Source organism: Struthio camelus, chromosome 22 (assembly GCF_040807025.1).
Source record: "Struthio camelus isolate bStrCam1 chromosome 22, bStrCam1.hap1, whole genome shotgun sequence".
NCBI classification, from domain to species: domain Eukaryota; kingdom Metazoa; phylum Chordata; class Aves; order Struthioniformes; family Struthionidae; genus Struthio; species Struthio camelus.
The window spans coordinates 1,952,928-1,971,616 of NC_090963.1; the positions used below are offsets into that span (position 1 = coordinate 1,952,928).

Genomic DNA, 18,689 nt, shown 5'->3' on the forward strand with positions numbered 1-18,689 from the left:
GATCTTTGTGCTTTTAAAAAAAGAGCAGGTAAGCTTAATTTGTTACTAGTATACATTTGCGTATGAAGCACACAGGAAGGGAATAGATTCCTGCTATGCCAATCTTAACTATTAATTCAGAAACACCAAGGCAAAACTTCTTTCCTTTAAAATAAGGTGTTCCTGAATCAATTAAAGTTAATCTGCATGATTACTTCAAACTTTATATACTTACTGCTCCTGAGGGGAAACTGCTGAAGAGCTATGACAGGGAAATAAGCTACAACAGTTAGAGGTTAGCCAGGATAAGGAGGAATATTATTCATATCTGATCTAGTAGCAATACTCAGAGCTCTCAGAGAACCACAAAAGTATTCTTTGAAGCTGACATTCACCATGAGCAACGGGGAGCTTCCAGTATTATCAGCTGAATCTGCTGTGGGGTCTGAGAACTTTGATACATCCAAAGCTTTTATGGACTTTACCACTCTTCCTATTAGAAACAGACTGTGGCATCATTATTATTATAGTGTCAGAATGGAGTTGCACAATATGTTTTGTGTGGCTCCCTTAAAACATGTGTTGCTCAAGAATACAGCCACAAGCAATTAATCCAGCCAGTAGCAGGAGCTGACACCTTTGCTACCAGCAGTGCGAGGCACTGTCTCCCTTTACAGCAACTGTATTGCAGTCCACTACACCAGCCCATAATGATGCTAAAATAGATATTTCGAGGGCTATTCAGCGATGCTCTTTTTCACCATAAGCCAATACAGGCTGTTTAATGCATGTACTTCTGTAATCACAATGCATCAACAAGGCTTGATGAAGCAAAATTCCCAGTGAGGCCTAGACTGGCTAGCTGACAGAAGTCAGCTTTAGATTTGGTATTTATCTGCAGAATGTGACAGGACTGGCTTTGGTTGTGTATGAAAGCATCCTCATTCTCTTCCTCTGCCTAGGGGAAGAAAATTTGCAACCAAAGTGTTGATTACTGCCAGCTAATATTTTCTCAGATGATGCAAATCAGCACTTAGGAGCTTCAAAGAAGGTGAAAGGGATGAAGATATTTGTTTTATGTTTACATTATATTTTTGAGTGAACTGAGGGTGAAAGGGAGCAGGGAAGTGGGAGTGGGAAGTCACTGATGTAACATTAATAGTAATGAAATAATAAGGTTTGGTACAGATTTTCCACTTGAATGCTTTTTGACAGAAAATTGGACTTTCAAGTGTGCATATGATTGTCCTTCTTGGAAAAAAAAAGTCTTGCATTTCATAGAAAACAATAAGATGTTACTGAAGACCCAAATTCCTCCAAGACCTCTTAGGAGCTGCAGTTGAGTTGTTCCATATTCCTATAAACAGGCTGTAAATATTCCTGTAAATAGACTGAGTTTCCAAATCAGACTTCATATTCCAAGGTGCACCACAGTCTCTTCTCCTGATCTTGGGAAATAAGCACTTTCTATTCAGCTCTAGTAATAACATGGGTTTAAATCTCTTTCTGCTGATTACAGTGGTGTGGTTATTTGTATTAACTTCAGATCTAGAAACTACAGTCCAGAACAGGATACCGTCAAGTAAAGATAACCTGTGCCCGGAAGAGCTTATGATCAAGACAACAAAAAGAGGGGAAAGATTGTTTTGTCTCCATTTTACTGATGTAAATCCTTGAGAAAACTAAACTCCCTTGGTTCCTAATGCTGTGGCAGTGTACCGTGTCTTGGCTTACACAGTCAGTGTGTTCCTCAGTGCCAGGCCAGCGCCTTACCCTCCCACCTGCCGGTGCCGAAAAAAGGGCCTGCCAGGATCGGTGTGCGGATGGGGATGCCGGGGGGATGAGGTGAGACTGCCCACCTCCCAGCAGGAATCACTAGCAGCCAGAGAGGCAGGACTCACTCTACCTTGCTCAAGGGCAAACAGTGCCAGTGGCCGGCTCCTAGAGGAGGCTGGCATGGGGCCCTAGAGAGCAGAAGATTATTTCTTTAGACTTTTCACTCAGAAGTGTGCCCATTCGTGCTCACAGGCAGCAGTGGTATGTGAGCAGGAGGCACCCAGCAGCCATGTCAGTGTGGGGGCTGGTGCATCACACAGCAATCACAATTAACTTTAATTACATGTCTCCACTGGCTGCTGAGCTTTGGAGAAATAACGAGGAGGTGAAAAAAAAAGAAAAGGAAGAAAAGAGGCTCTTGCAATCCAGGTGAAATTTTCCAAGTTGATTGCCAACACTCAAAGTTCCCAGGGGCCTTTGTTAGCAGAGAAAAAGCACCAGACAAAGAGATGGAAAGACATAGGAAGACTCTTCTCTTTCTCTCTTTTAAAATAACCTAGTTAGCATTCAAAATTCGGGACATTTATACATGTGCTCTGCATGTGTCTCCAAGTGAATGGGAGCCATCACAGTTCTTCACTTTGCGGATGTGACAGAGCTCTGACAGCACCTGGCCAACTCCATTTACATGGAAATATTTACATACAACATTTTCTTAAGGTTAATCATAATTTATAAACTGCACTTAGACAGGTTCTTCTAAATCATCATAGTCCTGTACTTCTCTGTCATGAAAAATATTCATTCACTGAGACAAGTACTGAGCACAAAAGGCACCAACTGCTGAAGAACAATGGCAGACCAAGAAATCTTGATCCCTTTTAGTAGTACATTTTTATAGCTATCCACAAGAAGGATATTAATTCCCTTTTTAGTTTCCAAACTAGTTTTCTTCTGCCTGGAGAGATAGGAAACATGCACTCTGCAACTCCAAGAGCTTCAATATGCATATTTCAACCTTTCATTCAATTACAAATTATTATTGACACTCTGCTTCTCCTTCCAATCTGGACTTTCTCTCTAGAGACCTAAACCAAATGTTTTTTAAAACAGCTACAGAAATTTTTATTTTGTTTGAATATGCACTGATAGCGTTTCCCCAGTGAGGAATCCTGTGGGAATTGAATAGACCACTTTGGAGAACAAAAGCAACTGCAAGAAGTACTACACAGTTAGAAAAGAAACAGCAGTTGTATAGTGCCCTTCTACATTCCGGGATATTAATAAATAAAATGCTGTTAAGTAAGTCTTCGGACCAATCCCTGCATTAATGTAAATCGGTTACTTTCATTATTCCTGCTTCACAGAAAAGATATATATCCACAGCAGACGGATGAAAGGCAAAGCTTTCACACATGTGCCCTTATGTGGTGTTTCAAATGTTTCAGAGGTCTCAACTTAAGACAGCAGGGTCAGATTTGGCCATGTCCAGTTGACTGTGTGAGCTACTCAATAATGGCACATAGGACAGTTTAAGTCATGTTGTCCAGATTAATTATTTGGCATTAAATTTAGCTGCAGGGAGTCAAGCCTAATTGGTCAAAACAGGCAGATAATTCTGATGAGGCTGGATCTTGGTTGGGCATGCGATAGGCTAATTAATATTTAAACCCCAAGCCTGTGGTGATCCAGAAACTTTGTCCTAACTTTAGGCTAAGAGAGTAAAAATAAGAAACTTGCCTAATACTCTACAGCAAATTAGCGGTAGAGACAAATGAGAGTTCCCTTTTTCCAACCCTACCCCTAAAATTAAAACTTCCTGACGCATTGCTTTAAAAAGAAAAAAGAAAAGCACTGATCACCCGGGGATCTCCCACTCGGCGTCTAGGGCAGCGGTTCTGTGGCACTCGCGGCACCTGCTCAGGCAGCGACGCTTGCATCTCCCCGAGAGCTTGGCCACGCCGCAACCGGACCCGCAATGGGATGCGGGATGCGCCCCGCCACCGCGCCCCGCTGGGGCTCGGCCCCGAGCTAGGGTACCGTGCTGGGACACACCCCCCGGCCCGCGACCACTCCCACCGCCCCCAAGGACCCTGCCCCACATCGGGACAAGGCCCCACCACCCTGCCCCACTCTAGCACCTCCCCCTTCTCCTGGCTCCCCTCTGCCACTGCCGGACCCCTCCCACCGCGTCCTGGGACCCTGCCCTGCTGCGCCTTAACCCCGCCCCTCCGGGACCCCTCCCACTGCCCCTCGAGACCCCGCCCCACACCAGCACCCTCCCTACCGCCCGCAGGGACCCCGCCCCACTCCGGGATATGGTCCCATGATTCCCCCCCCCTACTTCAGGATACCCCCTTTTCCTGGACATCCCCTCCCAGTGTAGGACCCCACCCTACTTCAGGACCCTACCCACCACGACCCCACCCCACCTCTAGACCCCTCCTACCATCCCCTGCGACCCTGCCCCACTGCAGGACTCCTCCCACCTCCCACCACCCCCCAGGATCCTGCCTCACAACCCCTCCCACCACCTCCTCGAGACCCCACCCTATTCTAGCACCTCCCCCTTCTCTTGGAATCCCTCCACTCCAAGACCCCACCCCATTGCAAGACCGCTCCTACTGTCCCCCACAACCCCGCCCCTCTCCATGACCTCTCTCACCACTCCCAGGGACCCCACCCCACTCCAGGAACCCACCTTCTCCTGGACCCCGACCTTGGCCCACTGTGAGACCCTGTCCCATTCCGGGACCCCCTCCATTTCCCCCAGGAACCCCACCCCACTCGAGGACACGGCCTCATGACCCCTCCCACAACCTGCTCGAGACCCTGCCCCACTCCAGGACACCCCCTTTTCCGGGACATCACCCCCACTGTGGTACCCCACCCCACTTCAGGACCCTTCCCACTGCCCCCCACGACCCCGTCCCTTTCCCAGAACACCCCTTCTCCTGGACCCCTCTCCCACACCTGGACCCCTCCTACTGTCCCCAGCGACCACACCCCACTCCAGGACCCCTTCCAGAGCTCCCTGGGACCCCACTCAATCTGAGGACTGCTCCAGTCCCTCAAACTTGTCCCCGGGTCCACTCGCCCTATAGTCAGAACCTAGCCCTGCTGCGTGGATGACTCTGCCCCACCACGCACAGTGACCCCACCCCAAACCAGGGCCCTTCACCCCTGCTCCCACACTTCAGTTTAAAAAGCAAAGTGAATACGCAGGTTTTTTGAGTACATCGCAGTCGGTGGCAAACACAACAGCAAAAACACAACTGCAGGGAAAGGGGCACAGGGACAGGGCTAAAGCAGCAAGGGAGGGCTGGGGGCAAGGCCACTTTCAAAACCCAACTCAGCTTAACTCCAGCTCCTATCCAATTGCACTGCACACACAGCCTCACCTCCGCCCCCTACTCTGCACCAAATAACCCAAATAAATCCTCCTACAGCACTACAGCACCACTGCAGTCCTACCACCATACCTCCATGACAACTCTGTAACACTACTCCACTCCTACCACTAAACCTTCACAACTCTGCAGCACCACTGCACTCCTACCATAAAACCTCCACAACACTGCACTACCACCACGCTCATACCTGGAAGCTATGCCACAGTCCTGAAGATCGCCCTTGCCACCACCGAGGACACCCACTACCTTCACAACAGCAAAAACTCCAACAGGTGGGGCAAAGCCTGTGCAATGCAATCTTCCTGGCATGAGCTAAAGCAGAGTTAGGTGGGAAAGCTACCCCGTGTGTAACCTTCAGTATGACAAAGCATTTTATTGAGTAACTGGAAAAAGGGGAGAGCCAGAACAGGACAGGAGGAAATGACACCGCCGGCTGCTGAGGTGGTCCTGCTGCCTCCACTGTGCGCACGCTGAAAGAGAAAGACACACTTAGAAGAGAGGCAACCACCCCAAAACCCCTGCTCCTGAGGACTGCCTCCCAAGCCTGCAGGGAGCCGCACAGCCCACTTCTGATGGAGACAAAAGTCCTCCCAGGAACAGGGACACCCATTCCCCCCAGGCTGGGCAGCAACTTAACAGTACAGGACAGACCTTTTCAGCAGAAAAGGGGAAGTGATAGCTTCTTACCACAAAAAGGGCGTGACTTACAAACACCTAAGGAACTGTATTCAGCAAGTACCACCCAAAAAGTAACAAAAACTTCTTGAGAACACAAGGGAGACCCTAACCGGACTGCAACCCTGCTTACAAGGAGGTCGCCCTTTGCCCAGAGTGCCTTTCTCTTTCCCCCTCTTCCTCCTCTTCCCTCTTCCTCCTCACTCTTGACTCGCAGGTCCTCACCACTCCTCTCCTTTCTTCTCCGCCACCTGGGGGAAAGCAAACCAGACACACTTAGCACTGGGAAGGGCCAGCGCTGCCTGCCTGAAGGACAGAGGCACAGCGGGCAGCTCTCCACACCTCCACCCAACACTCCCTTCCCTCTCCTCTCTTAGCTACCCCAGCTTTTCCTTTCAAAATCTTAACATCCCCATCTCAATGTCACCTCAGCTTTCTTTCCAAAAAGGCCATCATGGCCCCTCTATGTTATCTCACTAGCTCCCTCCAAAACACTTGCCATGTTCCCTCAATGTTACCTCAGCTTTTCCCTCAAAAATATTGTCTCTCTCCCTTCTCAGCTGCTTCTGCTTTTCTCTCCAAAATGCTCTTCCTGACCCTTGGGTGGTGCTTCCTCAGCCTTTCCCTACAAAATGCTCTCCTTGCCATCTCTATGTTACCTCAGCTTCCCTTCCAAAAACCTCATTGTGTCCTCCCTAAGTTACCTCACCAGCTCCCTCCCAAATACTGGTCACGTTCCTTCGATGTTACCTCAGCTTTTCCCTCAAAAATTCTGGCTCTAGCCCTCTTCAAGTACCTCAGCATTTCCCTCCAAAGTGCTCCTCCTGTCCACTCCTGTCTGTGTTGTTCCCTCCAAATCGCTTAGCGGTCCCCACCGAGAGATCTCAGGTTTCTCGGCCTCCCGCCCCTAGGGGTCTCCTCAGTGTTGCCCCGCCATGCCCGCTCCAGCCCCCGACCCTCACTTTAGCCCGCGTTGCTGCGCGCCGGCTGGCGGCGACCGCGACCGGCGGCGGCGCCGCCCTGCCCGCCCTGACTGGGACTGCGCCTCAGCCGGCGCGAGCCCGCCTTAACTAGGGGCCCGCGCGCCCGCCCCTCACGGCAGCTGCACGGCGCGTGCCGACCGTTGGCGGCAGCCACGCGCCGAGCTGCGCCCAGGGCCCCGCCCCCACGGCGACCCGGGGCGGCCACAGCCCCTCCGGGGGGACTCGGGGCCCCCACGGCCCCTCTCGGGGGGGACCCGCGGCCCCCACGGCCCCTTGGAAACATCCAGGGCACCCGCAGCCTCTCTCGGGGGGCCCTGGAACACCCACCGTCCCCGGGGTCACCCTGGGCACCCCCAGCACCTCAGGGACCTCGTTCACTGCCTGGGTCCTCTCAGAAATTCCCATTCACGAGCAGTCGCAGAGATTGTTTCATTTAGTACACGGAAACAGTTTGGCAAAGCCTATTTTTTTGGTCTAATTTTTTCTGCAAGATACTATTCGGAACAAAAGCTTTTGAATCACTCTTGGGGAAAGATTTCTACTTCAGCTAGATCTAGAAGAGCAAACTGAAAACACAGTGTAAAGTGTTTTACTTTTGAATCACATTTGGTGTTACAATAAAAAGAAAATATGAAAAAAAATCAGGAAACATCAGGCCTGGCCCTCAGATCGAGTCAGGTGAGGCAGTTTGGAAGCAGCCCCTCATTTCAACAGTTTATTTGTAGCTCATTTTTGATAATAAAAGTACAGCATGTTTGATAGGACCCTTCCCATGGGATTATGACTCTGTGTCACTTGTTAAAATATCATCCACAGCTACATCAAGAGCTTGAATTTCCCAGGCACAGATTTAATACGGTTCAATTAAGGGTGAGACTATCTCTGGCAGGAGTAGGTTTCATGCAATGGTGGAAGGCACAGAGCTAATAACTTACCAGGAGCTATTTCTGGCCCTATTAATTCCATGTGGCTCTTCCACAGATGGAAACAAAGACTCCCTCTGCGCTAGCAGTCAGATACAAGAAACTCCACCGGTAGGCCAATGGTTATATCCCCAAAATAAAAGAGGCGATATATCCTAGGATCTATGTGTCTACTTCAGATTAACTGCTCAGAATTGCCTGCTTGCGAAGAGCTGCTTTTGAACAACCTCTAACCAAACAGGTAGTCACCAAGCCTGTTCGATGAGCAATCACAAACCAGAGGTGCACTGAAGAAAAAGATTTTGCTTGTGGACAAAACTCTTAAAAAAGATTATGGTTGTGTAATCTTTCATGGATTTGAAGTTTCATTTTATTTTGGCTTAGGATTTTTGTTTGTTTGTTTGTTTTCCCTGCATGAGTTTTCATTGTTATTGTTGCTTTTTTCCTCTCCCAAATGATTCACCCAGCTCTAGGGTATTTATTGAAATCCTTGATACAAAATTCAAGGGAAATTAATCTCCTCTTACACTTCATAGGAACAGCTACATAGTTCGAATAAAGTGGCTTGCAGTTTTCATCAGCTGAGGATGTGGTTCTGCACGTCATAGAGCAGGTACACTGCTAACACAGGCAGGAGATGTGATATGTAACATTGTCTTCCCTCAGACCAGCCATTGCTTTAATTCATAGCTTTCCGGTGGACAGAAAAAAGCTATTTTCCTTAGCATGACTGAAAAAATGTGGTGAAAGCAACACACAAATATAACTATTACAAGTAGCTAAACACACGTTCAGTGTTTTATTAAAGTCTGTAAATCAAAATGGCAATATTGACTTATATGCACAGCCTCAGCAGATGGTAAATAATCAGAGAAAGCCAGAGTTCATCCACTCACTGAGCTTCCCCAATTATTAATTACTAAGTGACTGTTTTTCTGGAGTGGAGTGTAGGTGTTTTTTTATAGGTTACTGGACAGAAAGTGTTCTTGTGACACAACTGAAAGCCAGAGGAGCCTAGGAAAGGAAAAGAGTCTTCTTGGCATTAAGGAAAGCATAAATACCCCAAAGAAGTGTTGTGCACCCATTAGATAAATATATTTATTTTGAAGGGATCAAAATGGCATATATATATATATATAAACTTTCCCATCCTGCTTTCAAGAAATTGAAGTGTTTTAGATATACCAAAATAATAAAATATGATGCTTTTTGTTGTGACACTGAGTAACAGTTTAGCACTTCAGAGGAAAACTTCCAGGTTACTGCAGTGTTACAGCAGTCCCTGCAGCTGCTTCTGGGTTTTGTGCTAAAGGTATCGGCTCTAGTATTCGTTTGGCTACCCTGGCCTTGCATGCAAAACACACAGTGGAACGTTACTTACAGAAGAAAGAAAATATTTCAATAACATTTGGAAAGTTCAAGAGAATTCAATTTGACTTTCATACCAAGGATGACTCAGAAAGGCAAGCGTATGTACCTTTCACAGCAGTTCCTATCTGCGATATCCAAAAGGGGTCAGTAGCTCTACTCAAAATGTATGGGGTTCCACAGTCAGAAACTGTTGAAAGTACTCTTCTAGATTCACTCCTTGGTAGAAAAATCTTACAGAAACTCAAACCTTTTTTAAACCTAACCAAAGAAATGGGCTTCATTCATTTTTTCTTTCTGTTTAGTGTTCTCTGCTAATAAGAAAAATACATTCAGAAAAGAAAATCAAGCTATTTCTTTAAAGAGAAAAGCTTTCTTAGGAAACACCCTGATAATTAAGGACTCCTATTGCTTTGAAGGTTAGGTAACATTAAAGGTGTTATAGTCTTAAGATTTTAAAATATTGCAACAACATCTTCATTTTAACACCCTGTCAGGAAACGGTTTCTCTTGTTATATAAATTGCTAAGACATCTATTTACCATCATAGTGAGTGTTTAAACCAGGAGCACTGTTAAGCCTTTTAGCCTGAGCGGTTAGCAAATACCTAGGACCATGCTGGGACTTTTCCACTGGGGAAGAATGCAGACAAGTGATGTCCCTCTCTGTTTCTTTACAAGGAAAGCATACAAGCTGCTTGCAGTAGAAATAACAACCAGAAGCAGCTTCGTTGTTCGGAAGTTCCTGCCTGCTTTTCCTACCTCGCCGTTGTTCAGAGGCATTTGGAGCCTGCCCGCACAGCAGGCAAAGTGCGACTGTGGCTCATGTCAGCAGCTCCAGGCAAGTCTCCTCTCGTTTTCTCTAAGCTGGGGGGTAGAGGAGGAGCCTGCAGCAGCAGGAAGTTGGCAATCCACCTGCTTGGGGGAGGCTTGCAGCCTTTGAGGCCCTGGCTATGTGTGGTGGTGGAGCTGCTGTGTCAGGGTCACTGCTACTCTGGAGCTGCTCCGTGCTGCAAGCTAGGCATCCTCCAACTGCCCCCCAGGGCCCTGCTCCTCTCCCTTTTCTGCTCCCTTTGCTGAGTGATCCCGGGCTGCTATCTCGCATAGAGACACCCGGGACTAATTCATACCAGGGATGGATGGTCTCTCCACATATACCCTGCCTTCTGTATGAGCACCAGTGGTTATGCACAGACCCGGACTAGGTGCTGCCAGCCTGTGCAGAGGCAGTGAGCAGCCTTGTAGCCCGGGGGCTGCCCAGCATCTCCGGAGGCATCAGGCATCTGTGTGCAGGGCAGGGCAGGGCGGGGCAGGGCAGGGCAGGGCAGGATAGCCAGGCGGGTTAAGGCTCATTTCCACCGGGGGCTTCACTGGGTCGGGGGCCGCTGTGGGTTCCCATCGGCGGGGCTGCGGCGGGAGCGGCTGTCTCCGTGCGAGGGAGCAGCCCCGGGCGCCGCGGGGCCGCGCTCCGCTGCGCTGCGCTGCGCTCCGCTCTGTTGCGCCGCCGCCGCCGCCGCCGCCGCCAGGCCCCGCCGCTGTCCGGCTCCCGGTGCTGAAGCCGCCGCCCGCGCCCGGAGCCGCCCGGCCGGCCCGCAGCGCGTCGCCCCGCAGCCCCGCGGGAGAGCAGCCGCCGAGCTCGCCCCGGCAGCCGTCTGCCCCCGGGGGGAGTCGCTGGGATTCAGGGGAGAAAACTTCGCCCCCCAGCAGGCAAGGCAGGGCTCGGAGGGAAAGGGAGGCGCCGCGGGAAATCGCACCTCCCGGCCAGCCCCGGGAGCTGTAGTGGAAACAGGTTGTTGGATCTCGTTGCGAGAGGAAGGGGCGGCTGCGATTCGCAGCGAGCCAGATTTGGGCTCTGAGAAATGGAGACGGAACTGCTGCTTTCCCCCCCAGCGATGTGCTGAGAGAGATGGACAGCAAATTACTGCAGGAAAGCTTTGCTCCAAAACTGCCTCTTCCCAGGAAGCTAACACACTCGAGCTCCTGAAGTTCTGGCAGCTGCTAGCTCAGCTTGGGGGCAACCACAGCAAGTTTCCTCTGCACGAGTCCCAGTTTGCAGGGGTCAGACAGGTGATTTTTTTTTTTGTTCCTCTCCCTGTGCGTGGCCAGGAAAAGTGCCACCGAATACCAACAAATCTGCTTGAAAGCTTGGGAGAGCTTGAGAAAAACCACGGTGGAGAGTTGTGGGGTTGTGGATATACTGGACACAAAGTACTACCACCTCTGCTCGAGAGATTCATATGGCTTGAAGGTAAGAGATAAGTGTTGATGCTTTTCTTCAAGAAATATACATGTTGTGAATACCTCCATTGAGGGAATGGAGGAAATACAACAGAATGGCTGTTGTAATCACCACCACCTAACAATGTAAACAAAGATAGTAGAAGAAGAAAATATTTGTTGTTATACCAACTGATCTGTTTAGGCTTGACTCCTTTGAAATAGATAAAATAGAATAGAATAGAAGAATAGAGTGTTTTGAAATTTAAAAATATAAATTATCTTGATTTTTCCTCAGAAAATCTAACTGCAAAGCAACAAACATTTTAATTCCTTTTAAATGCTAAAGATGCATCTGGAGATGCTAAGACACTAGGATTCTTTTCAGAAGTTTGATGCTTAACATCTCTCTCACATACACACTATGGAAATAAAGTGACAGGAAAAACTGTAGGAGGTGTATGTGTAGTTAGAATATAATGTAGGTACATTCTATTTCCCAAAAGAATGAAATTGTTCAATCAACTTATTTGAGGAAAAACACAATTTTTTTCTTACGATACTCAATTTTTCTACAGAAGACAAAACTTATATCTCTTATAATTTACTTCTCAGCACTGGTCTTAACATTGAACAGTCTTTCCCGGTGAGGGATGGGAGATTGGTTTCCCTCACTCTTTCCTGAAAGACCTTGGAAGGCAATGTCTCAGGGATTCTTCTCTGAAGTAGCTTTTATGCAAGGTTTACAGTAATCTTTGCGGCATAAAGGAAGTCTGAATCATTCCTGTTTGTGTCTTAATATTTTTTCATTGTCATTCAGTCATAAGTTTCATCTGGCTTTTTGAAACCAGTAGGAACAAGGGTTTTAGGGCAGGAGGTTGCCTTGGGTCCTATTCAGTGCTGAAGCATTTATGTTTAAAGTTGTTGACTGTAGATGCAGTCCTCACATGTAAGTTGTCAAGTCTCTGTCAGCCTGACTACCGGACATACAAGTATGGACCATAGTACTAACAGCATGTGGAGCATGAGTCACTGTTCCTCAAGTAGGCTTCCAAGTCAAAAAGCAGAGTAACTTTATTGCTTTATAAATAACCAGCCACAAAATTATACTATAACCAGTCAAATAGGTTACACTTGCAGTTTGCTGCAAAGTAACGTGGCTTTTGTTTCTAACATGTTCACTGTTTCATTTAATTGTTCTTCTTTAATCACACAATGGTCTTAGGAATTCATAATCCTGTGCTTATGGCTTTTATTTCTTTCAAAGTAAAAGTCCATGGATTGCCCATAGCAATCTAGAAACAAAAGAGGTCTATTGATAATATTGCTAAGTCCATCAAACAAGAAAGCTTTGTAAATAAGTTTTTGATAGAACTGAGTCTCAGTAGTCTCTATATTTCTCTGCACTTACATTCCTTTTCATATTACAGAAATTCTATTACCTTAGAATCTTCATTCTTTACTTCCCATTCTTCTGAGCAGTTTTTGTAAAAGTACTTTCTATTGATTTATGTACCATGTGATTATCTTTTTCTTACATAAACAGTGTATGACATGATAAGCAAATATGATGGAGAGAGAAAGAGAAAAGGGCAGTCTTCAAATATCCTGACCACTTGAAATGGTAAAATTAGGAGGAATAACTCTAAGCCAGCAGAATTACCCGAATATGCATTTGGACAATGTTTTTTTCCCTGAATATTTCTGTAGATAGCTATAGCGCCATCATTATCTCATAGGAATTAAGTGAATTGTCTTACATAAAGTGTCATATGTCATGAGTTATCACCTAACTGCATTGCATGCAGTTACATGTACCACACACATCCAATGTATATAATCTGCCATGACATTCCGTTTACACATAACTTCTGTAGGCACATGTCCATTGAGATTGCATGTATGTAAAGCAGAGCTTCAGCTCTGTATGTCGTTACATTTGCAAAGCAAAAGTGTATATTTCAGGCTTTAGAGAGAAGGATATGAATACACCCCCCTGAAAGCCAGGTGGTGCTGGGTTAATAGTCAGTAGAGGTTGTATTGTAGTAAACGTGGATCATACCCAGAAGCAAACGGCTTCCTTTTTTCTTTTGCCTTACCCTTTGGTGTCATTTTTACACTCTATGTGAAAGGCTAGGTCATGAGTTAGATCAGATAAGTGGTCACATGGCATCCATCATGCCTAGGATCCTGATAACCACTCTGATTCACAACACAATCCAGAATCAGCAGGAAGCCTGCTGAAGTGAGCAGGTTACATCCATGCAAAGATCTGCAAAGCATAGGTGATCGTCTACATACACACGCTCCTCTCAGAAGGGAATCACAGCTTGATATCCTCTCACCCCGCATACGCTGCATGCACGCAAGGCAGCAAGCACAAAGATTGCACTTCAATCCTTTCCAGCTTTGCCGAAGTATAGAACACGCAGTTAGTATTTCCTTTAATGGGACTTCACTGCTGGTTCAATGTATTCTTTCTCATACTCCCTCAGGCCAACAGATTCAGGCTATTAGCACAATCAGCAAAGGTTCAAAGTACTGGACAGTTGATAATACATGCCAAATATGCTATTAAATATGACTGGATCAGAACAGCAGTATTTCGTTATTATGTTGAAAGGTCTAAATGATGGCATAGGCCAATGAGTTCTTGTGAATAATACATGCCTCTTTAATAAAACAGAAAACCCTAGCACATAAAGTCCTATTTCCTATGTGTACTCCTTTTAAAACTCCTTTTAAAGTTTGTACTAAAGTGGCAAATGGTCCCCCTTCCCATCCTGTTAATTTCAACTTTGGAATTCAGATTTGCCTTTAAAGAGCCTATAAAGCTTATTACTTGATGCATCTCAAAATACCACAGAGAATTCCTCTCTCTCTCTCTCTCTCTAGTACAACTTGCTCTCAGAAAGCGTAATTATCTTGGATGCCTCTGCATTTATCCTTGTATAGCATTTTTTTTTTCCCTATGAGGGATAGCCATATTCTAAAACTGCTTCCTGTTGAAAGGGTCATTTTAATCCTGCCGGGCAGATAAGTGTCTCTCTGTGCTATGTAACAGCCGAATTGCCCAGTGGTTGTAAAAGCCTTGAGGACCAAATATGGACTGGCTTATGGATTGGCCTTCTCATCCTCACTTAAAGACATCCAAGGTGTTATATACAATTCTCTACTGAAGCTACACCTGAAACTGCAGGGAACATTTAAATGGAGGGAAAAAAAACACCCAAAAAACAAAAAAAACAAGCTCTTCCAAAAGAAAGATAGCAGAATTTCATAATACTGCTTGGAACCCACCTTTGGCTATTGTTACTTCCACTATGAGAAAGAAACCGTGGAATGAACTTCTGTGCCCTAGTGTCTATTTCTACAAAGCATTTGCTTGCTTATCATCTGATACGCTTGTATTAAACTTTCCATTACTTTCATCCACCTCTTCATGTAAGTCACAATATTCTTTGACAACTATTACATACTAATGCTATAATACAATAAATAAGTTTAAAAAATGCTTACCTTCAAATACTTAAGTGTTTGCAGCTCTTCACATTTAAATGAGATTGATTTGGCTCATGAATCTTATAATAATTTTATAATCACTCTTTTTCAATTTCATCCTCTGTGCACAATATTCTTCTGAACAATTATGAAATCTGGAAATGAGTGTTTGCTTTCTCACTTTGTACATAGCTGACATTTCAATGCCAGGAGATATAGGATGGGGAGTTTGTTCACATAACATACAATTAAGCGGTAAAGCCTTTTGCTACTGGAAGCCTGGATGCTAAATGTTCCTAAATCTTATTAACCCAGGTTCAAGGGGAAACTATACAATTTCAGCGCCAAGGGAAAGAAATCCACCGGTGGTTAATAAATACATAGAAACTACACTGGCTTAGGAAATAGCTGAGATGCAAAGGGTTGGAAGATGGCAGGGTACTTGCAGAGTTACCATATATACTTGCTCCATTCTTATGCTCTTGTCCAGGCAACAGCTTTTGGATAAGGCCAGGAAAAAGTCACTGAACAAATGAACTTTGCCTGACCTCTCAGAGCTGCTTTTATAAGGATCGAGGAGGGGATAGGCTAAATTTTAAAACATATCAAGGCTTGAAATATGGGGAGGAAGGATTTGGAAAGAGTTGTTTGGGCTCTAACTTCACCGTTATCTGTATTTTACAAAGAAAAACTTTTAGTAACTATAGATGCTCTGGCTAACTCTTCAGGAGCACACAATGGAAACTGGTTAATCTGTGCTGCCTTTCCAGGGTGTTGCTAACTAGATTCTTTGGGAAAGGGGGAGGCAATTGTTTAAGTACTGTCAAATGCATCATTCCTTGTGCTGTTACAAAACCAACCTATATTCAATCCAAAATGGTTGCTAATAAGTATTATCTCCTCTACCAATTGTTCTGCTTCAATCATGTTTTCTCTTGCTGTCCCTCATATGGGTATTTTTAGCATTATATTCTTTTTTTTTTTTAAGATGTGACTATGTGTTCAATTGCTTCTTTGCTGTACATCCCTCCCAATTATCTCAGTGGGTATTTTTCTCTCAACCCCCTAGAACGGGTTTATTTCTGGTTTACTCTTTCCCGTTAGTTTCCATGTGGTTATGTGGGAGGCTGCACGTTCTTTATCAAAGCAGAGAGCCATGATTAGTCCATTCAGAAAATGTAAATGCAGCCTTATGTGCTATGTAGCACTGGAGAAAAAGAGATAGACTGTAAGGAGCAGTAAAAGCAGTCAATAATAGAACACAGTGTTAAGCCCTGCAGGCAGGCCTGGATGAGCAGAATGATATCCACACTTTAAATTCCTAATGGAGCAAAATAAACACACTGAACCTGCGTACTGCTATCTGGGGAAGGCTAATGAGAGTGAGATCCAGCCCTGCTGAAACAAGTGAAATCCACTGTGCTTGTGCAGCATTTGCAATTAGCATTCATTTTGATTTGTATGTCCTTCTCTGTGTGTGCTCCATTATTTATCCTAAATTTCAGAGTAGCCTCAGCTGTTTCTGTCTGAGATGTCCCAAGAGCTAAAAAAGAGTTGAGAAAAAAAGAGCTGGAAAGATGCTTATTAGTTGATAAATACATGCATTTGATCTTACTGAATGTTTCAGGCTGCCAGTTGCTAACATTGCGGACAGACAAGTGGGATCAACATTGTTGAGAGTGCATAGTGCAATTCTCTGCATTATAGAAAAATGAATTCCTAATAGACATCTGAGGTTTTTGAACCATGTTTCCCTGAATGCTAGAAGTGAGAAACAGTATCGGAAAAGTCCCATTTACTACTTAATATATCACATCTTGCAAATTACTTATATGAACTGCATACTGGCTTCAAATTCATTTTGTGTTTTGTAATTTGATGTTTAGCAAATTAAGATGCTGTTTGTTACAGGCCCTCTTCTGTCCTCCAGTTACCTCCGTATCTGCATATTTCACAGTCTTTTGCATATTTATACCATAGGCTAGAAAAATGTGATGAACTACAGGGTCACAAAAGTCCACATTTAGATCTCTAACTTTTTAATCTGTTTTCTCTGGTTATCACTCCAAGTAAAACACCTTCGAGTTAGAGCCTTCTCTGTATGCTTCGGAACCTAGTGCTCTCCCAAAGCAGAGAGAATAGGGTGTCTCCAGCCAGCCCACTTTTGTTTAGGCATCTACACACAGATGTAGGAGTCTAATTTTAGTCACCCATGCTTGAAAATCTACAATTATGAAGATCTTATTCATTTAAAAAGCATTAAAATAGAAAAAAAAACCCCTTAATATACAGTGTTAAACAGCAAGAATCACCTAGGTCCCAGTATATGAATCATTTATAATCTCTCTGGAGTTACAGATGTTTTAAAAATGTGTTTGTGGTCAAATAGGAGTACTTGCAGTTCACCAGGATTCTGAGTGAAAGGGCTAGGCATGTGTAAGGTCTTTATTTGCACTTTCTTAATGGCAAACTGACAGTAATAATTAGAGATTTTTAATTATCTTACTAAATGCAGGATCAAAAAGTCAACATCAAAATCCTCATGCTAATAAGGATTCCTACACGTTATTTTTATTGTTCTTTGTAGAGCACGCATCTCAAGTTGGTCACGGTCCATGGGTGGGGGGGATTCTAGAGCTCCTTCACTGTAAATAAGTAACGGGAGTTTATTAAAGCATTACAATTGTCATTGTTATTATTTTACAACTACACACAAGGGTATCAGTCAACTCCCAGGTTTCTCTTGGTCTTTCTGCTCTAGAAAGCCAGAGTAAAAATGGAGTCTTTTCCTCAAACCTTGCAAATAGTTGTAAAATAACCTTTAGTATTTGCCAGGATAGCACTGGGGTAACTGCTAGAGATAAAGCTAACAAGCGGAAGGGATTTAAATGTGTGGGTCCATTTCTAGGTTGAAGGCAGGGGCTGAGAGCAGATATTGGCACATTCAATCCCATGCAGTTTTCGTCCACGTTGCTGGCAGTTAGTCTCGCTATAGCTCCAAGTGTCTACGCTGCACTTAGAAGAAACTGAGCTTAGGATAACTACCAATAAATACAGCGATTCCTTCTTATCTGTTAATGAATACCGGGCATTGGAGCTCTGTCTATAGCTATTTCTGAGCACATATCTGCATGGATGGTATGTGGTAATAGGCAAACAGCATTTAAGTTGCAAGGCAGGCATACTCTCAGGGGCTCCCATCGGGGCTGGGTCAGGCTCTCAGAGATAGAAGGCTGGGTCTTGAACTGGCAACATCGTTCACTGGCCTAAATAAAATCATGCCAGCTTTTTACAACTGTGTATTGCTAAGGGCTGCACGTTTCAGTCACCTCAAGTATTGCCCAGACTTGTGGCCTCTTGTGTTTTTAAAAGGTTCTGTGGCACTGTGCAGTACTTTTATATTCAAAACAACCTGGGGATCAGTAAGTACTTTGCAGGGTAAGGTATCATACTGAGAATCACAATGTCTGCATCATAGTGATGGCTTGGTTGGCATATATCTATTTTGAGAAGAGTCTGACACAGTTGGGAAGATTTTATTATCCTTGACACAAAAGGAAGCATGCATATAGAGCAAATTTGGATGGAGGAGGCAGCATTAATTTAAAAAGTCTTTTTTGATACCCTTGATCATAACATTGGTTCTGGAGAGCTGAAACAACTACTGCTAGCTGAAAACTTCATAGCCAAAAGTATTTCCCTTGAAAGTCCAATTGAATTCCTTTCTTCTCAGAAAGTAACTGCTTTTCTCACAATTTTTCCTTCTTTCTTTTTTTCTTGCCAATATAAATGCAACTATATTTCTTTGCTAACACATTTCATTTAACAATACGCATTCTAGGTTCAAAACTTTTG

At 44.9% G+C, this 18,689-nt stretch overlaps 1 protein-coding gene and 1 long non-coding RNA gene across 5 annotated transcripts in view; one reads left to right on the forward strand and one right to left on the reverse strand.

The window, feature by feature from the left end:
- Nucleotides 1-18,689, reverse strand: part of LOC104138557 (uncharacterized) — a 91,145-nt gene that overhangs the window by 23,691 nt on the left and 48,765 nt on the right. The window lies entirely within an intron of this gene.
- Nucleotides 10,808-18,689, forward strand: part of DRD2 (dopamine receptor D2) — a 39,207-nt gene continuing 31,325 nt past the window's right edge. Inside the window, exon 1 of the mRNA XM_009666200.2 lies at nt 10,808-11,364. The gene's annotated coding sequence lies outside the window, so the exon portion shown is untranslated. The remainder of the gene's footprint in view (nt 11,365-18,689) is intronic.